The sequence below is a fragment of the Protopterus annectens genome, chromosome 11.part0 (genome assembly GCF_019279795.1).
Source record: "Protopterus annectens isolate FY-2018-M chromosome 11.part0, PAN1.0, whole genome shotgun sequence".
NCBI lineage: Eukaryota > Metazoa > Chordata > Ceratodontiformes > Protopteridae > Protopterus > Protopterus annectens.
Window position 1 is genome coordinate 152,106,357 of NC_056745.1, and position 15,275 is coordinate 152,121,631.

The window sequence follows — 15,275 nt, forward strand, 5'->3', positions numbered from 1 at the left end:
GGGCCAATGTTGATGTAATGTGTGCGGGTATGTGTTAGCCCTAGGTGTCTGGTTTATGTGTGTGTATGTCTGCATGCACACATTTCCACCATGTGGCTGCCATATATGGGGATTTGTGGGACAGCCACAGACTGTACCTGCTAGGCTTTACAGATCACCATCTCTGGCCACGGATACGGTACCTGTGCCTGGCAAAGGTGCTACTGACAGTATCAGGTACTAAGCCAGACTGGGTACTATCCTCAGAGGTAGACAGATGTACACTGGACCCAGGTCACTGCTGGGACTGGCCAGAGCCACATGCACATGGTCTTCTAGGATGGTCTATGGACAGCCCACCCCCAACATTGCTGGGGCTGGCACTGGCACTACGAGAGCAGCTGTGACATGAGGGATGTACGCGGCAACTGGCAGATGCTGATGTTGCTGGCATATGTCCACATCAATGTCTCAACCATCCCACACTGTCCTGACACATGGACATGACATTGCAGAGGACATCTAATGTCTCACCCCAGCGTCTATCAGTGACTTCAGTGTAATGATGGATGGCACCTGCTAGGTCATGGATGCTGTCATTTAAAGCGGTGTTATGTGCCCTCTTTGCCCTTAGTCCTGGTCTGGTGTACCATTCCATATGTGCCTGTGCCTCCATGACAGCCCGGAACATGCGTGAGGCTGTAAGAGCTGTGGTACATCTGCCAGGGGCATGATAACCAGCAGTGCTCCAATGAGAACCCCTGGACTCTGCCTATGTGGTACCGTTCCAGACCTCTGGGTATGGCTGCTGTGTCCAGATGCATGTGCCATAGATACCACACTGTCCTGGCCATTGCTGACTGTACACTGTCCCTCAGCCAAGGGCATTGGTGATGATGGATGTATTGGCAGTATGACTGTGTGCATGGATGGGGTGGACACCTGTGCACTGTCAATTGGTGGCCCATCGACAGACCCCGGCAAACGTGACTGTGCCTCAACACACATATCTTCATTATCACTATTTGTGTCAGTGACATCAGGTTCCCTGTTGCAGTGAACCAGCCCAACTTCAGCACCTGTGAGAGGAAGATAGGAAACACACTTTACGACTTTTACATGATGTCAGAACACATGCACATATGCACACATGAACACATGAACACATGCACATATGCACACATGAACACATGCACACATGCACACATGAACACATGCACACATGAACACATGCACACATGCACACATACAAACAAATACACTCCTTACTACAGCAGACACACACACACAAACACACACACACACACACACACACACACACACACACACACACACACACACACACACACACACACACACACACACACACACACACACACCACCAGCAATCCAGAACATACTCAATAGTGGTTGATGGTGGGGTACAGTATCACAAGACAAACAGTCCTATCACACGTGTCAGCATGCAGGACGTGTGTTGCTCAAAAGCATGCAGTGCGAGTGTAGACAGTCCTTGCTAATAACAGTATACATGGCTTTGATGCATGTGTGTTGTTGTTCAGTGATTGGCCTCACCATGGAATACAATGTGTACATGGACACAACATTGCTTTGCAAGTATTACAAGCTCTTCAATGTGCTGTGCACCATCACTCACAGGTATACATACCATGGCTGGATGTTTCTCTGTGTGTCACATAGATATCCATTACTGATTAGAGTGTATGTGTCTTTAACAGATAAATGTGGTCACAGGTTTAGTTCATGCATGCTATGTATACACACAGGATGAGTGGTGCATGTATACCTGATGGAATACCATTGCTCAACATAGCCATTGTACAGTAGTTATGGTGAGTGTAGAACATATTGTGGACATGCCAGTGCCAGCCATGACATGGCATGCTACAACACAACTGCAACATTAAACATCACACATACCCAATGTGTGTCATGTGACCTATACACTCAATAGCATTACAAGACATATATGTGTCACTTTGTGCAAATGATGATTGCTATGCATACTGTGTATAGGTGCATATGTTTGCACACACATGACATTGAGGTGTATAGCAATTAATGCTATGTGTAGTACTGTGGTTACTATAACTGCATGGGGTGTAGTACCATGAGCCATCATCATGCAGCATCATGTGGTCACTCAAGGCTACTAATGTGTACCAGACCAGCACCTATCATGCTGTACCTGAACTGCAGTACCATGGCTACATTCACCATTTCACAGCCAGTCGTTACATGGGTTTGTAAGGTGCCCAATAGGGAGCATTGCCTAACATGAATGTGTTCTGGGTTGAAGAGTGTCGCACTGCCCCATGAGAGGCCTCTACCCCTCAGGTATATTATGTGTGCTGTGTGGATGATATTTGGGATACTGGAGTGTGACCTTACAGCGTGTGTCTGAATACGCCATGTGTAGCATATTAACATGTACTGCGTATGATGAAGTTGTGTATGCTGTGTGCATGTGTATCAACTGCCTATCCAATGTCCACTGCAGTGTAGCCACAATTGTTTGGGATGTTCTACATATTGCATGTGTTTGAGGCAGCTATTCACGTTACTGAGATGTGCATAGTCTCACAGCAAACATGCACAGCATGCATTTTGCGTAGGTGGGTTACATGTGTACATGGCCTACACCTCACCAATGACATGCACATTTTATTTGCAATATTAAATGTAGAACACACTCACCAGCATGGGCCTGCTGCCTTGCTGTCACACCAGAGGGACCTACAAGGATATGAGACAGTTTGTCAGTGGCAATAACTGTGGCATTGCTACTGTGGGTTTGCAATCTTACAGTAGTACAATGGTTGACAGTCACAGGCCTGCACATCATGTTCCAAATTATCAGTATTGCACAACACCAGGCTCCACATCTTCTAAGTACACAGTACACATCTCACGTATGCATGAATTAACAATAGAGGTAACAGTAGTCTACAGATATGCCATGTTACCTGCATGCTCCATGTGAGCTTGCTGGGGGGCTCCGGCCTCCATGATGATAGATGTGTGCTGTTGTTGTTGTTGGCTGGGAGCCACCAGGCTCAGGAGCAGCTCCTCCACTCTGGTGAGGGGGGGATGGGTGGTAACCCCACCACCTGTGGCAAGCTGTTGCTTACAGACATCAGACGCTCGCTGCCGGACATGTCTAAATAAATTACTGATGGCGTACCTGCTCATATGTCTGGTTATGCATGCCTATGTCATTTATCCTATGGACAGCATCTTGCCACAGTGCAGTCTGCTCATTCTGGTCCTGGCTGGTTCTTGAGAATAGCAGGGTGTAGTGTTGGATAAGACTGGTTGTTATGATGTCATCCTCTGCTCGACTATAAGTAGGGTTGCGATGGTGGGCCATGACCCTGGAAGACAATGAAACAATATGTGTGAGCAAGTCATGTGGCACACTTAAAATTATACAGTACAGATATCACTGAACTGCCATCAATAGCAAACTACTGTCTGTCAGAGGACACACACTTTCAATACCACATATCAGTGCTCAACCCACAACTGCCTGACAGTGCCTGGCATGCTCTATATATTACACCATTTTCTGCACAGCAACAAAGAGAAACCACTATGTAACACTATGCAACAGTACATAGCACACTGTATGCAACACAATGCACCACCTATCCACAGGAGGTATATATCAAGCTAATGCATAAAGAAGTATGTCATCCATTGCAATGATTGTAAAGTCCAGTTACAGTATTACCAGTATACCACACTAGTTGTTGATGGAAAACCCCTGCCTAATATTTGTGCACATTCGTAAATATAGGTGGCAAACTGCTGTACTAGACTATAAATGTTGCTAGATACGCACTTATATCATGTAACACACATATGACCAAGAGCATGTTACAGGCATACCCACACATACATCAGACATACATACAGGACACAGAGGTATGGCAACCCAGATGAGCTTTACGTGCGTACCATACAGTACTGTGTGTCAGTACTTACAAACCCTTATGCCTGAGGTATGTAATCTGTGAGGACTACAGGGAACACACAAAACAGTGTTTCCTAGCAATGTGGACATACACCATACTGTGCTGTTTAGGCCTATAGCTTCAGGTAGTACTACAGTTCATACCGGATTTGGATTCACCAGCAGTACCAATCAATGAGTATACATGTACTGCTTTAGCCTCCAATGGCACACCCCAGTTAACACCAAGGGACTACGTCAGACCGTATGCCATTCTGCTTTTTCTGGCTAGCAATAGCATACACATCTTTTGCTGGGATCAGAGCTAGAACACATAATACCATGACAGAAACAGTTTCCCACTAAACTATCCCACATATACACAACTATGACACATTCACCAACACATTCACCATCACACTCAGTCAACCTCACATAGCAATTATTGCAACAAGTATATATGGGTGTGTATTGGTTCATAGGTAGTTAATAGGCTATTGGCCCTAGGGCCTATAGAAGCCTAGCCATACAGTACCCTGGCCTTTGATACCCAAGTAATTTAATTTCATGTGCCCCTGTCAAGCAGAGCCACAGAGATGATTCCCGGGGTGTATTTCCTATCTCCCATTCAATCATCAAGACTATTCATGACGAGTGCTACTGAGGCGCTTTGTTTGCTATTGATAGGTAGTTTGGTCCAGAGTATGGGATGGCTCTGAGATAGGAATCTATCCCTTCAGCATGTTCTGTTTATTGAGGTGACAAGGCTTAGGTCCGTGAGCATGTAGCTCGTAGGGATTGTGATCTGTTTACATGGAGCATGTCCAACAGCTCTGGGTTTGAAATAGCTTTGTATGTTAGGCAGGGGTCACCTCTGGGTTGGAGGTATGCGACACAGTCTAGCTGTGGTTTTGCGAGACAGTCTGCATAGGGCATCTGTTTGAGGACAGTAATACTCTATGTGAGGTATGTCTGTGTCTTTTCCAGTTGCTGTAGATGTCTTGTGAGGTACATACCAGAAGGGGCATTGTACTCTATAATGGGTTTTTTGAGTGATGAGTAGAGGGGAACACTGACCTCTTTTTCCCTGGATGACACAGCTTTTATGATGAGGTGTGCCACATAGACAGATTACATGACTAGTGTGGCACTGTGATTATCAAAGGGGAGACTACTGTCCACCTGTGTCCCATGGTCTCTTATCACACTTTCGGTGTTAAGTCGACTACCATCTATGTGGTAGCTCATGGGTACAGAGTTTTTATCAAAAGGGTTGCCAATGCATTTTCGACATTGAGCTTGAGGCCATGGCTTTGTCACCAGGCATCTGTCACAGTATATATGACTCTGTCTCTCTCTCTCTCTCTCTCTCTCTCTCTCTCTCTCTTGGTGTACATATAGATATACATATAGGCACATATACAGTCCACCTTTCATGGTGGGAATATCAATTATGCGAATTATGTGAGGTATACAGTTATGTAATGGTATTGCACAGTCTTGTGCGAAATGCATTGAAGGTGTTCTTAGTCCATGTGGCTTTAGCAGGCCTCACTGGCTGCAACACTGCAAACCTAACAAATCACACCCACAGCGTTTTAACCACCACATATCATATACCAGCACTGTATGCTGTCTTGTTTGCCACACACTACTAACTACATACAAATATGCACATAACAACCTTCACCAACATATATATGACCTCCCTTCACAAACAGTTGCAGTATGTCCCTTGCTCTATGCACATGTACAGATGCTAATATATCTGACACAGATATATCTCTCCATATGTGTGTGCTACACACACACAAGATCCACACTGTTGGGAGTCCCTGGACCTCACGGCTGACCTGTTGGGCCTTGCTGCAACATGAACAGGTGTCACGTGTGAGCATACAGTAATATTAGAGGGTGTATACATAGCTGCGAATGCTAGATTAGCATACTAGCCTGGTACAGCAGTTGCCAATACTAAGCTACACATTGATATGACTATCATGCATGTGATACTCTGTCTCATCCATGTTTATATAGCTCTATGCGCTACTCCCCCAAACAGCCATTGTCCACACTACTGTACAGAACACAGATAACATGGATCAGATGTTTGACATTTAATGCTGAGCTACATATATCACAGTTATGTCCCACTGCACACAGCTACACACTGATTTGTCCATGGCAGTAATTATGCAGGGCATCTGTGCATAGATACGTACTGCTGCCACATATTGATGTTTCAAAGTATGTAGAGTGGTCTTCAAATACATCTACTACATGCCAGTAAATACATATCTGTTACATACCTTTCCTTTGTATGTGTTGGTAGTATTCAGTTCCGTGTCTTTGCCTTTTTTTTGTTTTTCGGCTGATGTGGGTGGGTGGGTAGGTGTGTGTGTCTCTCTCTCTCTCTCTCTGTCTCTGTCTCTCTCTCTCTCAGTATCTGCAATGGAATGATTGCATGTGTGGCCAGCAAGTACAGCCTGCTTTTATAGGTATCTGCACATGTGCATGTGATGGCCTCTGCACCAATTGGTGGCCACCATTTGGTAATTGCATGCAGCCTGCTGTGTGGTAATTGCAGTACTCACTGTCATAGCCACCCAGTACTATAAATTGCTATGTCAGGTAGGCATAGCCCTTTCAGCTTTCAAAGAGGGGCCCATGCTTGTTTGCTGTGGACACCATTGTGTAAGTCAGAAGGTTGGTATAGTTCTTATATCTGAAGCTAGGGGTGTAGCCAGTGATTTAAATGTTGTACCCAGACCTGAATGTTGCCACTTCCAGTACACAGTTGTCAGTGTAGAATTGTACTCACCCCTACAAATGCTAACACTAGATACATGGGAGTATGTAGTTTCTTTTCTACTTATACAATTAACTGCCATACAAAAGTAGTTATTGAGATGTATTCATTTGGCACATGAACTGTTTGTGAACTGCTATACTGTGAATTTTAATGTACTCACTTCTGCACAGTTTATGCTTTTTTATTGTTGACATTAGCACAGCATGCTCAAGAAAACTGGACAATTCCAGTACTGAGTATGCCTGCCTACAACCTTGGTAGACCCTGAACACACAGGTATATTGCACATTTGGGTGGGGATGCAGACATACAGAGAGCATTATGTCTTATTGTGTGAATGTTATCTTGCTGGACTTTAATAGTTACTGTGTACCTGTTAGTTTAGCAAGGCAGGTAGTCTGTCTGCATAGCTCCCAACTGTGGACCTATCCAGATGGTAGCCAGACATTAGGCCATTATTCTCTGTCTGTGCAACGCACAGGTCTTTCCAGCACTGGTACAATGGCATTGTTACAGTCATTTGCTACGAGTACATGGCTACATCCTTTGGTATTTCAGTGTTGTACTCCTACATAAGGGTATGCTTGTGGAACTCCTTCCAAAGCTATTTGCACAGTGTGTAACAGCAGAAAAGCTGATATGCCTGTGTGTTTCTGCCTCTGCCAGGCCTCTCAAGCACTCAGGTACATATTTGAACAGACTCAGGGAAAAGTAGGTATGAGTGAGGTACACCTTTAATATATTAGAGACATTACGTTGAGACTTTGAGAGAACCAGAGCATATGGATTAATACACCTTTTCTGAAGTACAAGCGGTGTCTAACTCTTACTTATTGTCATTATTCATTAAGTGTAATTCCCCACCTTTCTGCCTAACATCAGTACATTTCAGAGGGATTCAGAGGGACACAGCTAAAACTTGTCTCAAAATCAGTGACATGCCTGAAAATTTGTCACAGTTGGGAAGTATGGCCTCTGCCCTCATCAGATATGCTAGTGTTTGTCCTGCTCTGATACTGTGTGGGGGTTGTAAAGTGCTGCTGTAACATTATTTCTTGCTGGAATGGCTGATTCTCTTTTCACAGTCATGTAATGCAATTCCACAAGAAATGTTGGTAAAGATCCACAGAACAAGATTTGTGTTATGGCATTCCTATTTTTCCTTTACATTCCTCATTCTGATGCATGATATATTTATTTCAGCACCAGTGTGTTGTATGTCTGCCATGGCTTAGTGGTACTTTATGCAGTCTAGTGTGTACAAGGTCCAGGGTTTGAGACAAACAGAGGTGTTTTATTTTGCTGCTGAGCAGAACAGGGGCCCTGACATACAGGGTAACTAAGGCACTTTTAAGCAGTTGTAAGCTGGTTTGAGAGGGTTTGCACGATGTTTAGCTAAGCTTAGCTAAGTGCACACAGGTGCACACTCGCAAACCCGCTAACTACTGCTTAAAAGTGCTTACTCCTGCTAACCCCTGCGCTTATTTCTTTGAAAGAAAAGAAAATGGGGAGATAGGAAAGTGGTGAAAAAGGGGCACAAAGAGGGAAAGACAGTAGGGAAAACAGCTCAGGATGTGCAGGATGGGTGTAGGGAAGGCCCATAGCTGCAAATTTCTTTAACAGCAACAGCTGTGCATATGCAATCAATTTGGAGGGGAATTTTAAACCTTCAACCCCTGTGAGAGGGGTGAGGACAACAAAGTATGGTTTATTGCAAATTAAATATCAGTTTATGAGTGGACATGTGTGCAAAATAGGCAGCTATGTATGGGGAGTATTTTTTTTTGTTGAGCAGATTGCCCTTTTTTTCTTTTTTTTTCAGGTGAGAGTGGAATGTGGGGTAGGGGAAGTAGGTATATTTGGGGAGGTAGGTTGGGGATCTAAACAGACAAGACAAACAAGATGCATACAGGGGCGGAATATGACATATGTGGTGGGTGAACACCATTGACGGGGAAGGATGTTTGGAAATTGAAAGCCCATGAGCCCACAGATGGCAACAGTGAAACTGAGATCCCCACCCATGGGCAGTCACCACTGCACCTTCACAGCCCAGAGGGTGGCTGTGCTGGGGGCTGCGTATGAGGGGCAGGCTCACCCATGAATAGCGCCACTCATGCCTCAAGCTAGCATAGAGGATCAGCGAGAGAGCGCTTAATCTCCCTACTCACCATGGCCTGGACCATTTGGAGGGTGATAGGTGTCCCTCCTCCACCCATGCTTGCACGGGGGGATGAGCCCCATCCCTTGTAGCACTTCCACCCGAAGGTGGCACAGGGCCAATGGAGGAGGAGGTTCCAGGCAGGGCACTGGACCTGCTGGTGCTAGGTGCCATCACCAGCTGAGGTAGGACAGGTGGGTCCGCTGGGACCGGCCTTCCCATACGTTCTATGTTTGGGAGAATTTAATATAAATATGGGTTAGTAACAGTCAACAGCATTCCCAATTAGTTATAACAGCATGCAGAAGTATTCCCATTAACCCAACACACCAGAGTTCCAACAGTTGAACAGCAAGCATGACACATGCATATATGGAACAACAGTGGACATTACAACAGCATGCAGGTTTAATTGATGGCAACAGGCCACCAATATTGTGGTATTTGAACAGGGCATATGCATCAAAATAAATGCAGATATTTATAAACCAATAGGACATATGTCCCAACAAATGTTTTGAGACTAGACATACCCATTGAGGTGTGGAATTGCATTTTTTATGCACATACAGTAGGGTGGAAAATGATAGCTCCATTAACAACTTATATAAACTTCTAGTTTACACTATATTCCTATTAACTGTAGTTATATGTCCCCTGCATGTATTATTACACTACCCAATTGTCCTTAAATAGTGAAATGGGTTTTGCTAGATCTTTATATACATGGGCAGTATCTGACATACAAACTGTCCGGGATGCAGATGTTACTGCTACATATTTTGTGAGTTGCTCAGATACACTACTGCTGAGATGGTACACTGACAGCTCTACTTTCCTATACTTTTCTAGATATGTTTAGGTAGAATTATCAGTTATATGTTAACAGCTCCCTACATTTCTGCCAGCACAATGACATTTCTGGGGAACACAATGCCAAGCTACTCATGTGCCAGATTAACCTGTACATGCTGGGCATGAACCAACAGTTGAGGACTGTGAATATGCTTAAAAGCTACTGGCATTCTCTTCATCCACTTTATATGGGCCTACCCAACTGTGTGTTAGCAGCGCTTAATACAACAGTACTATTTCTATAATGCAAGAGTACAACAACATATCAAAGAAAATGACACAGACACACTCCAGGAATTATACCTTTATTAAAGTCTTAAAACACTTTTCTAGAGGCTCTCTCGTTTATTTTATATGACAGTACATGCAGAATAATTATTAGAGAATTATTATACCTTTATTTATTGTGTTTAAACACATTTTTCAGGCTCTCTCATTTATTTTACATAATAGTACATGCAGAATACTTACTAGCCTGCCTGGTGGTGCAGACTTAGCAGTCTATCTGCATAGGCTTGCTGATTCGCAGCACAGACACCTGCAGCTGTGAAGTAATTGAAGTGATATTGAGACATACCTATCCACAGTATACACTAGAATAGCAATTCTTACATACTTAATTCCATGGCTACTTACTCAGTAGTGGGGCACTGGGCATCCCATGGGCCTCCTGGAACCACTGGTCCAGTTGATCCACCTTGCATCTCTTTAGGTCTGCATGGTGGTGTCTGACCTGCTCACCAGTCCGGGGGACATCTGTGGCACTGGTGAGTTCATGAGTTAGACTGTCCCAGGCTTCCGCTTTGTATTGGGTGGCCTGGTACTGGCTCCACAGGAGTCTATCCTCATGATTATGGACAAGGAGCCAAACCATTACTTTTGACTCCTCAATGCCCCAATGTTGCGCTCAAAAACGAGAGCCCTCTACAGCACCGGCCATTGCTGCCTGCAGATGGGAGCTCCAACCAGTTATGACAAGTATTCCCACCTATGGAGCTTAAATATGCATCATTTCTCGCACTTATTTGTGATTGGCCAGTTTTGAAAAAATGCAGCTGAGGGTGCAACTGCTTAGCAATGGGTAAACTTCCATTGATATGTATGTGTGTGTTGAAAGTGCATACTTATGAAAAGCTGTCATGGCTTAGTGGTTCAGTACTGTGATTATGGTGCACAGTATCCTGGGTTCAAGGACTGTCATTGCTTTTTATTTCACTACTGGCCAGACCGGCAAGGAGGTGTGGCTATGTTTTACTGACTTTGCTCGACTTTGCCCGACGTTGCTCTACATTGCTCTATGTGGTTCTACGTTGCCCGACATTGCTCTACGTTGCTCTACGTTGCCCAATGTTGCTCTGCGGTGCTCTACGTTGCCTGACTTTGCTCTACGTTGCTCTATGTTGCACTGGTTAGTGCAGTGCGCAGCTACGTGCAAACATGTTCTGTTTGCGCTAGTTAGCACGATGCACAGCTCCACGCAAAGCTATTGCACTAGTTAATGCAGTGCTAAGCTATGAGCAATTGTACTGAAATGTGCTTAATACTGGTAAACTTTGCTTAGCAGTGCTTCACATTGCTTAGGATACATTACTTATGCATTCATCAGTATGCAGAACCATTTCACTTTCTTATATATATATATATATATATATAATATGTTCACTACTACATAGGCCATTTCAATGCTTTTTACTATAATTTCAATGATAAATCTCAGGAAACCTTTTCAGTGGCGGCTGGTGACTTCAAATCAAAGGAGGATGCAGGGGACAACTGAATGGGTGGGGTCAATGGGAAGGGGTGCTGCCAACTAGAAAGGGGAGGAGCTATGCTCAAAGCCACAAAAACTAACTAAATACACTGCCCTGGGTGCCAAACCATCATTATGAGAGTCCAATCAAGACAAAATGAAGTGTAGAAGAATAAAAATATTTTAGTGCATTGGCTGCATGACAACTTACTTAATATCTTGATGGAAACAAAAAGGTTGTGAGACATGAAAAAATAAATTACTTTTTAAATACATGAATGGAATGCCAGTCAAAATCAAGTATAAGAAAAACAAGCAGCATTCAACTCAAACCACTTCTTGCACTGCAGTTCTAATTATAATTTATATTCAGCTTTATTAAAGTACCAAGTAACATGCTGAAAGTAGAAATCGCTGATGCCCCCACTTGTAAAAATGTTTCTTATCCAAAAAAGACCTGCTGCCTGACAACTATCTACTTGTTTCATGGGGAAACATGATCAAAGCAAAAAATGAAAAGCAAACAAGAAATAAGCTCAAGATACATTGCTTAAAAGGATTACTGTACAGGTTATGGACCACATGATTGGCATTCTGTTTAGTTTACGGGTAAAGCCTGCAGAGATGACTGGAAGTCTCCAAGTGTAATGAGCTTCTTAAAATAATGTAATCCTGTCCTTTATTACAAATACTGTCATATGCATTTCAATACCCAAGGCTTATACATTATCTAGTTAAGTATTCTCTACATGGCAACAACAGAAAGGCTTTCAATGTTGACAATTCTTTATCAGTATGCTTATTAAAGCTTACTTGCATCTTACGATATCAACCAAGCTTACATGATGGTCATTAAAGCATTGCTACTTAAACAGAGAGAACAGGCACTTTAAGTAATATGCATAAATCAACAGTACAAAAAATATGACAGAAACCAGACCATTCTGCAAAAATCAAGGACAGATGAAAAGCCACTCTAGTACTTGTGTCTACCTTGGATGGGGGGATACTCTGCACATTTACACTGCATAACTACTCCTTGCCTTGCTTCGACACATCCAGAGTCACTACATGGGGGAGTGGGGTGCAACAAGTATGTCACAATTTGAAATGTCTCTCGCTGACTGTGATGGCCCTGACACATTTGTCATAACTCTCAACCTCAGAGCAAGAAATCTGGACAAAGCCATACAAAGAAGTGGGACAAAGGCCCAAAAATAAGGACAATTTTTAAAATATTGCTCTTATAAACTTAGAAAGATAATAGAACAGGTCTTGTTTTAGTATGAATTTTCTGAATGGTATGAAATCTGAAACTCAAATGTCTGTCATTATTTTCTAACTTCAGTCTTTAATGATTTGTCACTAATTTGCCAAAAAAACCCCACAATTTTATGAAAAAATGGACCAAAAATGTGATGTAAAAATATAAAATAGCCACACAATACAGCTGGGAACCTGTCAAAGAAGGGTCACTTTAATATTAGTACTGCTAACTTGAGCAGCTGACAAAATAAAACAATCTACATGCATTTCTGAAATAAAAGTAATCTATAACTCTGATTATTACAGTTATTTCTTAATTGTAAACCCTCCATGTTTTCTTCCAAAATTGCTATTTTGCGGAGGGATTATTAGGGGGAAGAGCCAAAATCAGGGACAGTTGAGAGGTTTGGCTATGCCTAATTCTATAAAGCAATTTATTTATGTGTACCTCTCAACCTGTTAATGCAATAAATCTGGACAAGGACAAATATATTGGGGGAACATATAAACAGTGCTAAAAATTGCTCTTGTATAAACTGAGACAGTTGATAGAACAGGTTTTATTTTAGCATGCATTTTTCTGAAGGTTATGAAGTCTGAAACTCAGTGTGTCATTTAGTGACTTAATTCCTAAATTATTTGCCAGAAAACCACAAATTTTTTGAGGAACAAACCAAAAATAAGAAGCAAAAATCTATTCATTCTTTGAAAATCTGGACAGTTGGGAGGTATAGTTCAGCTGGGGCTGTCTTTAAATTTTCCACCATTCCCCCTCACAAAATCATGGTCAAATGGAGCCTTCCCCTGCAGCCATTCCAGTGATCCATTACTTGGCTATTTCACTCAATTTATCATAAACACTAATGTGCATACTGATTTACTTCTATGATGACTTGGACTTAATTTGAAAGTTTTATTTTGCATTTTACAGCACAAACACTAAGACATCTGCTAAACAAACTTAGCATTAAAACTTCTCTGCCCTTGAAACTCACATTCATTGAAACAGCATTGAAACCCACATTCAAATGAAATTCATTTTACCAGTGGCAGATAAAGATTAATTCTGGGCTGTTTTCAAATCATAGGCCCCTTGCATATGAAACATACATGTGCTCTTTGATACACCTTCCTATTGTTTTGAACATTTTTCCAGTATACAAGGAAACAAAACGCATGCACCAATAATGACAAAACTGCCCAATTCAGAACATCTTTCCAGTAAACAATGAAACAAAATGCATGCACCCATAATGACAAAACTGCCAAGTTCAGAACATTTCCATCATAAAACTCTACTCAAACTTCTACAGTCCACCATTATCAGTAAATATGCACAATTCTACAGTCCACCATTATCAGTAAATATGCACAATTCTACAGTCCACCATTATCAGTAAATATGCACAATCTCTGAAGAAGTAAAAAAGTCATCTAAATAATTCCACATTAAATAAATCTGTAACTAATGAAGAGGTTGCTGCTAGCAAACACCTTTATATTTCATGGTTTCATCAAAAAATAAAGTGTCTGATGCCCCCGAGGAATAAATTTCCTATATTACATTAAAAATGATAAGCTAGTAATATTGCAATAGGAAATGGATGGCAAACTGATAACAGGCTCATAGTTAGTATCTTAACTTTTTCAGTATGGCAGCATTCACCCCTTGTGGGAGTAGAACCAACAACTTTCTGCATCAAAAGCAAGTACACAACCTGTTGTGCTATTAACGATGCAAGCTAACTTAGCATAAGCAGCACTAAACTTCTCTTCCCCTGCAGCTCTCAGCTCCTTGTAAAATCTACTCAATACTCAACTGCATCTCAACTTCGCAGCACAAGAAATCTGGAAAAAGCCAAATTTATTGGGGGGGTGTCAAAAGGCCAAAAACCAGGGACACATTAAACGTTGCTTGTATAATCTTGGAAAGTTGCTAGAATAAAATGCTGTGTTACCACCATACATTTTACTGCCAAGGTCCCTGTGCAAAAGAGTCAGAGCAACATACCACAATGCCAAATCAGCTGCTTTGTGAAAGAAAAATGCTGTGTTACCACCATACATTTTACTACCAATGTCCCTGTGCAAAACAGTCAGAGCAACATAATACTATGCCACATCACCTGCTTTATGGAAGAAAAATGCTGTTACCACCATACATTTTACTGCCAAGGTCCCTGTGCAAAACAGTCAGAGCAACATACCACTATGCCAAATCAGCTGCTTTGTGAAAGAGAGGAAGACTGAAACTTAAATGGCTATCATTTAATGAATTCAGTTCTCACCATAGCTGTTAACCTCTTAGCACAAAACACCTGGACAAAGCCAGTAATGAGGGAATACAGCCCTCAAACATATTCAGTGAATTCAGTTCTTGCCATAGCTGTCAACCTTAGCACAAAAAAACTGGACAAAGCCAATAATGGGGTAATACAGTCCCAAAAATAAGGACAAATTTCAAATATTCATCTTA